The sequence below is a fragment of the Cibotium barometz genome, unplaced genomic scaffold (assembly GCF_041138505.1).
Source record: "Cibotium barometz isolate CiBa-2024 unplaced genomic scaffold, ASM4113850v1 ctg506, whole genome shotgun sequence".
NCBI lineage: Eukaryota > Viridiplantae > Streptophyta > Polypodiopsida > Cyatheales > Cibotiaceae > Cibotium > Cibotium barometz.
This window is the reverse complement of record NW_028229451.1, coordinates 92,930-103,158: the sequence shown is the minus strand read 5'-3', so window position 1 is coordinate 103,158 and position 10,229 is coordinate 92,930. Positions and strand designations below refer to the sequence as shown.

Below are 10,229 nucleotides of genomic sequence, written 5' to 3'. Positions count from 1 at the left end.
GGGGTGGGGTGTTCGGGCACGGCACCGCGGGGGGCCGGGGGGCACGGCATCGGGGTGTGAGGGCACGGCTCCGCGGGGGGTGGGGTGAGCGCACGGCTCCCGGGGGGCGCGTGAGGGCCCGGCACGCGGGGGGCGAGCCGAGAGGTGTTCGGGCATGGCACCACGGGGTGGCGGGCCGAGGGTTGCTCGGGCAGGCCCCACAGGGGGGCCGACGGAGCGTGACGCCACGGCACGCGAGGGGGCGGGGGGGCGTGACAGCACGGCTCTGGGGGGGGCACATTGATGCTCCGGCCCAAAAAAGGGTGCAGCACCAGGACTTCCCGGGAGGTCACCCATCTCAGTACTGTTTTGGCCCAAGCGCACTTAACTGCGGAGTTCTGATGGGATCCGGTGTATTAGCGCTGGTATGACCGCACCACATCCAAGCCGCGAATCCAAGAGACTACAACAAAGAGAGAGTAGCAGGTTTCCCGTATCGTGAACATTCCACGTTTCCAAGACTCCGAAAGGGGCGTTTGCAAGAGAGAGTGCACAATGTGAGGGGGGCATCCAAACAACACCCTCGGCAGAAAACAGTCCTCCTCGCACATCCTTCCAAGTCCACCCACTCAGACACTCGGGCAAATACGCCTCTCCACATCCAGCCGAGTTCACCGCGCGGCGCGGTCATTCAGGCAAACACTCATGCGTGCATCCATCCGAGTGCGTGCGCGCTGAAAAGATGCAGGGGGGAAGAGAGCTTGAGCTCTTGCAAGCACACACACACACTCACAAACCCTAATAGAGAACACACAAGGTGAGAGGCTGAAAATCTTCTTCTTCTCTACTCAACACTCAACACATCATATACAAGATAAGAGTACACAATAATATGAAAGGTACTCAACCAATACATACACGGGTTCTCTATAGTGTGAACCCAACTAAATGAGCTGGCGCTATAACTATGCCAGTCTCTAGAATGGCTGTCACACAGCCTGTCATCCCACTGGCCGCATATCTCCCAGGATCTCACCAACCATGCCAGTGGTGTAAGTGTGGGGCCTATCCCCCAGGCGGGTCATCAGTGTCCACCGCCTCACTAGAGCTCGATATCTCAACACTCCCCCTCGAGCTCAACTCCATCTCATGTACACCAAGCGAAGCCCTGAATCTGCGGAGCTTCTCTGTACCCAATGCTTTGGTGAAGATGTCAGCTACCTGATCCTCTGTGCTGACATAAACAAGGTCAAGGTCTCCTGCCAAGACCTTCTCTCTGACGAAGTGGTAGTGGACCTCTATGTGCTTCGTACGAGCATGAAAGACTGGGTTCCTGGCCAACTGTATACTACTAATGTTGTCACAGAAAATGACAACTTGTCTATCCACTGATAGACCCAAATCTGCAAGTAGCTTTCTCAACCAAGCTACCTCACATGCTGCCATAGCAGCTCCTCTGTACTCGGCCTCTGTACTCGATAGAGCAACCGTAGGCTGCTTCTTGCTGCTCCAAGTTACAGCAGCACTCCCCAAAGAAAACATGAATCCACTGGTAGATCTTCTGTCTGAGATACTACCAGCCCAATCAGCATCTGTGTACCCATGTACACATATCTCTGTCCCAGTCTCATAGAATAGTCCACAATGCAAAGTAGACTTCACATACCTCAGTATGCGTCTCACTGCATCCAAATGCGGTTTCCGTGGAACCTGCATAAACTGACTCACCAACCCAACAGCATAGCTCAAATCTGGTCTGGTGATCGTCATGTAGATCAAACTTCCTACTATGCGTCTGTACATAGTAGGATCCTCCAAGATCTCTCCTGAATCTGCACTCAATTTGCCATTCTGATCCAATGGCAAAGAAATAGGCTTACAGCCTGTCATACCATACTTGGACAACATGTCCAAGCCATACTGTCTCTGCAGTAGTCCAATACCATGTGGTGACCTAATCACCTCAATGCCCAAGAAATATCTGAGCTCCCCCAGATCCTTCATCTCGAACTTCTGTCTAAGCAAGATCTTTACATCAAATATCTCTGCATCATGGTCCCCCGTAATGATTAAGTCATCTACATAGATGACAACAAGCACAACCCCTCTATCACCATGTCTCACATACAATCAGAAATCTGCATTGGCTACATGAAAGCCAATAGTGACAAGATATTCAGAAATCTTGTCAGACCATGCTCTTGGTGCTTGCTTTAAGCCATACAAGGCTTTCTTCAACCTGCAAACATGCTCGGGGTGACCCACATCCTCATAACCAGGTGGCTGCAACATATACACCTCTTCTTGCAAATTCCCATGCAAGAATGCATTCTTTACATCCATCTGATGTAAAGACCATTGCTTTGACGCAGCCACTGCTATCACAACTCTCACCGTTGCCATCTTGGCAACTGGGCTGAAAGTTTCCTCATAATCAATCCTATATGTCTGCGCATATCCTTTGGCTACCAATCTAGCCTTGTACCTGTTTATGCTTCCATCACTGTTATGTTTAACTTTGTACACCCACTTGCATCCAATGGCTTTCTTGCCTTCAGGCAATTGCACTAAATCCCAAGTCTCATTTCCATATAGTGCATCCATCTCCTCATCCATAGCTTTCTCCCAACACACATTTCCAATAGCCTCATCAATGCATGTGGGCTCAACAACCTGCACAACCTTTGCCATATATGCATAGTGATGTGCCACATAACCATCATATGTAAATCTCTGCACAGGGTTCTTCACTCTCCCTGATCTTCGCAGCTTTTCATTCATGGCTTCCATAGCCTTCTTTACACCAGGTGTTCTCATAGCTGGGATCCCAAGCTCCTCATCAAGGCTCATATCTGAGCCACTAGACTCTCCATCAACATGAGAATGCCCTGCAGAAATGTCAGGCATACCAAGGGGCTCAACCACTTTCTCTTTTCCTTTACGTGATGTAGTAGTCACATTTGCAGGACTGGTATTATGACGTAGCCTACCACTCCATGGTCTATCAATAGACCCACTAGATGAGGACTCTCCTGGTCCACTCAAAGACTGTGATTGCTGACCTGCATTCTGTGCAACCACACTTCCACTCACATCAGCCCCAATAGCTTCTTTTTCAGCAGCATACCAATTGCTCATCTCATCAAAGACAACATCCCTGCTTACCCTCAACTCACGTGTAGCAGGGTTATAACACCTGTATCCCTTTTGCTCAAGGGAATATCCAATAAACACACATTTTTCAGCTTTCGGATCCAGCTTAGTTCTCAGCTCATCTGGCACATGCACATATGCAATGCATCCAAAAACTTTCAGATGAGACAAATCTGGTTTTCTGCCAGTAAACTTCTCCTCTGGAGTTACATCATGTATGGCTGCAGTTGGAGTCCTGTTCATGATGTATACTGCTGTAGAAACAGCCTCACCCCAATAGCAATGCGGCATATTTTTCTCTTCCATTAATGCCCGCGCAATCTCAGCAATGTGCCTGTTTTTTCGCTCAGCAACTCCATTTTGCTGCGGAGTGTATCTGCATGTATACTGTCTCCGAATTCCATTCTTCTTCAAAAATTCAGAGAACTCATTGGAGAAGTATTCTCCCCCTCCATCTGACCTTAGGCACTTGACATATTTTCCTGTTTGCTTTTCAACCAAAACTCTGAAATTCTGAAAGTGAGTGAAAACCTCACTCTTCTCCTTCATGAAATATACCCACACTTTCCTTGTGTGGTCATCAATGAAAGTGACATAGTACCTGCAGCCTCCGATAGACACGGTCTTCGTAGGACCCCATACATCTGAATGCACAACATCTAGTGCATTTCTGCTCACATATCTGTTACGTGGAAACACATGCTTTGTTTGCTTCCCAAATTGGCATGCTTCACATATTTTCTGCATACCTTCCACCTTAAATTTTGGCTGCCCTGTCACGATTCCTTTTGTCTGCATAGACTTCAATCTCTGAACATTTACATGTCCGATTCTTTTATGCCATATGTCTGTGTCTGCAACAACTCCTGAACCATTTGCAAACATCACAGCACTCATCTCAGGCATGTCTACATCCAACGTAAACATTCTGCCCACTCTGTTACCTTTTGCAACCAACCTGCACTTGTCTTTGAAATCTTCAACATAACACCCATCAGGGTTAAACCGAACCTGCAAACCCTGCTCAATCATCTGGCCAACTGAAACCAGATTCTTTGTTATGTTTGGAACGTGAAGTACATCTGCAAGGTACTTCACTTTGCCATCCTGCATAGAAAATGGCACATCTCCAACGTGGGCAATTGGATGAGTAGTGTCATCCCCTGTTTCCACAAAACCTGGTCTTTCCGGGTTTTTCATCTCCTTGAACCACTCCCCATGACTCGTCATGTGGTTCGAAGCGCCTGAATCCACATACCATACATTATTCTTTTGTGCTGCATCAACATTTTCAGACATGGCATTCACGACATGCTGCATAACAAACAACCTTTCATTATCCTCATTATTTCTGCTTGAGGATGCATAGTTGTTTTGCTGCACTTTCCCATTTTGCATGTCAGCCTGTTTCTTATAACATTCTGACTGCACATGTCCAGGCTTACCACAATAATAACATTCACGTGCATCATTATATTGCCTTTGCCAATTTCCACGGCCTCTTTGACTCCCCCTGCCTCTGAATCTGCCTCTTCCACCTGCGTGTTGTTGTTGTTGTTGATTCTGGGACTGTTGTTGTTGCTGCTGCTGCTGCTGGCCATAATTTTGATTACCTGTTCGGCCACCTCCTTGACCGCGTCCACGGCCTCCTCTACCTCGTCCTCTTCCTGAACTCGTGTAGAAAGCCTGTTGCTCTGAACTGTTTTTACTTTGTGAAGACTGTTGGTCTTCACCCAAGTTCTTCTCTTCGATAATCAGCATAGACACCAAATCTGTAAAGTTGGGAATATTTTCCCGAGTCTGAATAGACGTCTTAAACGCCTTGTATTGTGGCCCGAGACCACGTAGACAGACTTCCACCTTGTCATCATCATCTACTGACACACCAATAGATGCAAGGGATTCCACAATACCCTTTATCTTCAACGCATAGTCATTCACAGACATGCTCTTTTTCTCCACAGTATGAAGTTCATTCTTCAACTGTATCTTGCGTGCCTTGGTATTTGTTTCATAGAGCTTTACCAAGGTGTCCCACGCCTCCTTGGGGAACTTGGCATTCTGAATGTGCCCAATCATGGTGTCCTGTATACTAATGGAAAGCCAATACATAACCTTCCTGGCTCCTTGGTTCCAGTCTTTAAACTCTTTCACATCTGCAGCAGTCGGATTTATATCCGGTATCTCTAGTGCCTCTTCATGCTCACCTTCTATGTAGTCCCAATAGCCTTTTCCCATCAGGAAATTAGTCAACCTGAACCTCCAAGCATGGAAGTTATTCTTATCCAGCTTCTCAGCCACAATGTGTGTTATGCCATCATTAGACATCTTGCCAAACACACAATTTTACCAGAAACTGCACTCTGGTTTTTCTGCACAACTGCTGTATTTTCTGCACAGCGGTACTGCAGTACTCTCAAATATCACAACCAGTGACTTCAATGTGCATACATACACCCAATGGCAACTGTAGACCTCTTTGCAGCACCCACAGTGTCTGCACAATCAATCTGTCTTCCTGCAGTACTCAAAACAGAGGTCTGCAGAGAATCGATGACTTACTCGCAGTGCTCGAAATCGCCTGCTTTCTGAAAAACGGAGGTCCAGACACGCCCGAAACGCTTTTTCGGCCTGAAAAAGAGAGTCCAAAGGACTACATAGTTGCCCTATAGCTTCACTCCCGCGAAGAAAGCTCCTCAATCGGAGATCGTTTGCCGGTGCCTCCCGTAGAGCTCCCGACAAGGGGGTAGTCACCAACACAATAGGGAAGAGTAGTTGTAGCTCTTACCCTCGTACCACTTCTTGTGGTTCTCTTGCTTGCAGCTCAGCCCTTAGCACGAACCAGGCTCTGATACCATGAAAAGATGCAGGGGGGAAGAGAGCTTGAGCCCTTGCAAGCACACACACACACTCACAAACCCTAATAGAGAACACACAAGGTGAGAGGCTGAAAATCTTCTTCTTCTCTACTCAACACTCAACACACCATATACAAGATAAGAGTACACAATAATATGAAAGGTACTCAACCAATACATACACGGGTTCTCTATAGTGTGAACCCGACTAAATGAGCTGGCGCTATAACTATGCCAGTCTCTAGAATGGCTGTCACACAGCCTGTCATCCCACTGGCCGCATATCTCCCAGGATCTCACCAACCATGCCAGTGGTGTAAGTGTGGGCCCTATCCCCCAGGCGGGTCATCAGTGTCCACCGCCTCACTAGAGCTCGATATCTCAACACGCGCTCGGGTCCACCACAAGACTTCTCACATCATCCCTCCCCCCACCCCCTTCGTCCGGGGGAGGGGGGACACTTGCACTCCCAGAAGATGCGCAAGCGCACCGTGTGAGCACTCGCGCTACCGTAAGGCACGCACACAAAAGCTCGCCCCGCAGGCACGAAATCGGCCAAGGCACATGCAAACCCCGCTCGCGAGGCGAGGAGGGAAGGGGACAAATCGGTGCGGCGGCTGAATCTCAGCGGATCGTAGCAGCAAGGCTACTCTACCACTTACAATACCCGGCCACATATTTAAGTCGTCTGCAAAGGATTCATCTCTCGGATCGTCTGGAATTGCCATTCAGAGCCCCCGGGGTGGCCACTTCCGCCGCCTCGGGGGAGGCTCTCGACACATGCTCTCGGGGACGTACGAGCGCCCCTACTATAAGTCGGGTAACAACCAGGGAGGTAGAGAGCGCCACGTCTAGCACGGATTCTGACTTAGAGGCGTTCAGTCATAATCCTACACATGGTAGCTTCGCGCCACTGGCTTTTCAACTAAGCGCAATGACCAATTATGTGAATCAACGGTTCCTCTCATACTAAGTTGAATTACTATTGCGGCACCCCTCATCAGTAGGGTAAAACTAACCTGTCTCACGACGGTCTAAACCCAGCTCACGTTCCCTATTGGTGGGTGAACAATCCAACACTTGGCGAATTCTGCTTCGCAATGATAGAAAGAGCCGACATCGAAGGATCAAAAAGCAACGTCGCTATGAACGCTTGGCTGCCACAAGCCAGTTATCCCTGTGGTAACTTTTCTGACACCTCTAGCTTCAAATTCCGAAAGACTAAAGGATCGATAGGCCATGCTTTCACAGTTTGTATTCGTACTGAAAATCAAAATCAAATGAGCTTTTACCCTTTTGTTCCACAGGAGATTTCTGTTCTCGTTGAGCTCATCTTAGTTTTGTTTTTGTTTTTGAGCTGGGAGGTTGCAGAGGAATCACCCTCTACCACCATTTGCTCGGGGAAAAAACCCGTTACCACCATGTCACCATGAGTCCTTTAAGAAGGCCAGGAGCACTTCCTTGGACTACCCCCTTGAAAGGGGATGTGGGTCGGCATCTCAAGAAAGAGATAGTGCAGGCCTTGATCAAGGATCTCACCTGCTGAAAAAGCCCCTTAGACTCTTCTGTCAAGAAGATCACCTAGCGGGTTTCCGAAAAAGGAATGCCATACCCATATGGAGGGCGTCGGCTCGAGGGAGGTGTCCCAAACAAAGCGATACCCGGTAGTAGCCCGAATTCCACCAGATATCGAAGGCAAGGCCACCATAACCAGAATAGTGACTACAACGGCTCAGGCTGAGACAATTCACGGGATAGCTCGTTGTAATACTTAGGTACAGCCACGCGGAGAAAAATTGCAACGCATTGCGCATAGGTGATCCTCTGTTTTGGGCAAGGGACTACCCAGCCAGGTAGTCTCCTCCCGCGAGCCTCCCCTCCAAGGAGGATGGTTCCGATATCGCAATCCGACAGGTTCCGGTCTAGCCCCCTGGCATGAATGATGGCGGGCTGTATTGCCTCCCTGGGGCCATCCAGTGCGGAGCACTGAATGAGGAGGTGGGTAAGAGAGCTTTCGTTCTCATCCCCTTTACACACCGGTAGGTGTGGATCGCATCACCTTATCCTTAAGACGTAACTCGTCCACGCGAGCGAGAAGCAGAAGTTTTTCACCAGCCCCCCAGGGTCCTCGCCCAACACAGCTCTGAATAAGTACTTACGAGAGAGATCAAAAGATTTCTCTTTAAAGGACCTTAGGGAGGCGCAACCATGTGAGTTTTCCCATAACTTCCAACTCTCCTTCCTCGCGGTTTGGACTAGCGCACTGTTTATATACCTCTTTCCCCAGAAAAGAGTTCGCTTGCACCACGTCCACTTCTTGAACTGACTCCAGGCCGGGATATGGTTCACCAAGTCTGTGATCCAAGTTCGCAGTCCCGAGTACTTGGTGAAGCCCCTGACTCTCTGCCCTGCACAATAGGTAGAGACAGCGGGAATTTTGATCTCTCTATGTAGGGCCGACGCGGCAACAGAGGTTAACTTGGCAGACTTACCCACTATCCACCGCATCCCCATCGCGATTAAGCTCTCGATCGGATTGAGCTTGCGCATGTCATGGGTCCCCAAAATTTCTGCCCCGTAAATCGCGACCGGGAAGATGCAGGCTTTGAGAAAGGCTAGTCTACACCAAATTGGAATCTTTCGTGAGCACAGCAGGTGTTTATGTGAATATAGAGTTTTACGTGCTGCATCAATCCGGTCTTTGATAATGGTCTCAATTGAGATCTCATTATCAACCAGAATACCAAGGTATCTATATTTCGCGACTACTTCGATTCCTTGAGATCCAATTCGAGGCCCGAATCTCTAAAGCTCATCAAGGTCGCCATAAAACACGGTCGCCTTGCACTTATCTGTTCCACACATGTCCCACGTCAGTGCCCAGTTGTCAAGTCTATCAAGGCTAGCCTGGAGTTCCTCTTTAGACTCTGCCAACTGGACGAGATCGTCTGCAAAGAGATGTCCATGTTTTGTTTTGTTTTTGAGCTGGGAGGTTGCAGAGGAATCACTGAAAAGATGCAGGGGGGAAGAGAGCTTGAGCTCTTGCAAGCACACACACACACTCACAAAACCCTAATAGAGAACACACAAGGTGAGAGGCTGAAAATCTTCTTCTTCTCTACTCAACACTCAACACACCATATACAAGAATAAGAGTACACACAATATGAAAGGTACTCAATCAAATACATACACGGGTTCTCTATAGTGTGAACCCGACTAAATGAGCTGGCGCTATAACTATGCCAGTCTCTAGAGTGGCTGTCACACAGCCTGTCATCCCACTGGCCGCATATCACCCAAGATCTCACCAACCATGCCAGTGGTGTAAGTGCGGGGCCTATCCCCCAGGCGGGTCATCAGTGTCCACCGCCTCACTAGAGCTCGATATCTCAACACTCCCCCTCGAGCTCAACTCCATCTCATGTACACCAAGTGAAGCCCTGAATCTGCGGAGCTTCTCTGTACCCAATGCTTTGGTGAAGATGTCAGCTACCTGATCCTCTGTACTGACATAAACAAGATCAAGGTCTCCTGCCAAGACCTTCTCTCTGACGAAGTGGTAGTGGACCTCTATGTGCTTCGTACGAGTATGAAAGACTGGGTTCCTGGCCAACTGTATACTGCTAATGTTGTCACAGAAAATGACAACTTGTCTATCCACTGATAGACCCAAATCTGCAAGTAGCTTTCTCAACCAAGCTACCTCACATGCTGCCATAGCAGCTCCTCTGTACTCGGCCTCTGTACTCGATAGAGCAACCGTAGGCTGCTTCTTGCTGCTCCAAGTCACAGCAGCACTCCCCAAAGAAAACATGAATCCACTGGTAGATCTTCTGTCTGAGATACTACCAGCCCAATCAGCATCTGTGTACCCATGTACACATATCTCTGTCCCAGTCTCATAGAATAGTCCACAATGCAAAGTAGACCTCACATACCTCAGTATGCGTCTCACAGCATCCAAATGCGGTTTCCGTGGAACCTGCATAAACTAACTCACCAACCCAACAGCATAGCTCAAATCTGGTCTGGTGATCGTCATGTAGATCAAACTTCCTACTATGCTCCTGTACATAGTAGGATCCTCCAAGATCTCTCCTGAATCTGCACTCAACTTGCCATTCTGATCCAATGGCACAGAAATAGGCTTACAGCCTGTCATACCATACTTGAACAACATGTCCAAGCCATACTGTCTCTGCAGTAATCCAATTCCATGTGGTGACCTAATCACCT

At 48.5% G+C, this 10,229-nt stretch overlaps 1 non-coding gene across 1 annotated transcript; it reads right to left on the bottom strand.

Annotated features, from left to right (window-relative positions):
* Positions 1–299: 299 nt before the first annotated feature.
* On the bottom strand, positions 300–418 carry LOC147602534 (5S ribosomal RNA). Its single transcript, XR_015265794.1, has one exon. It is a non-coding gene; the product is annotated as a 5S ribosomal RNA (ribosomal RNA).
* Between the last annotated feature and the right edge of the window lie 9,811 nt (positions 419–10,229).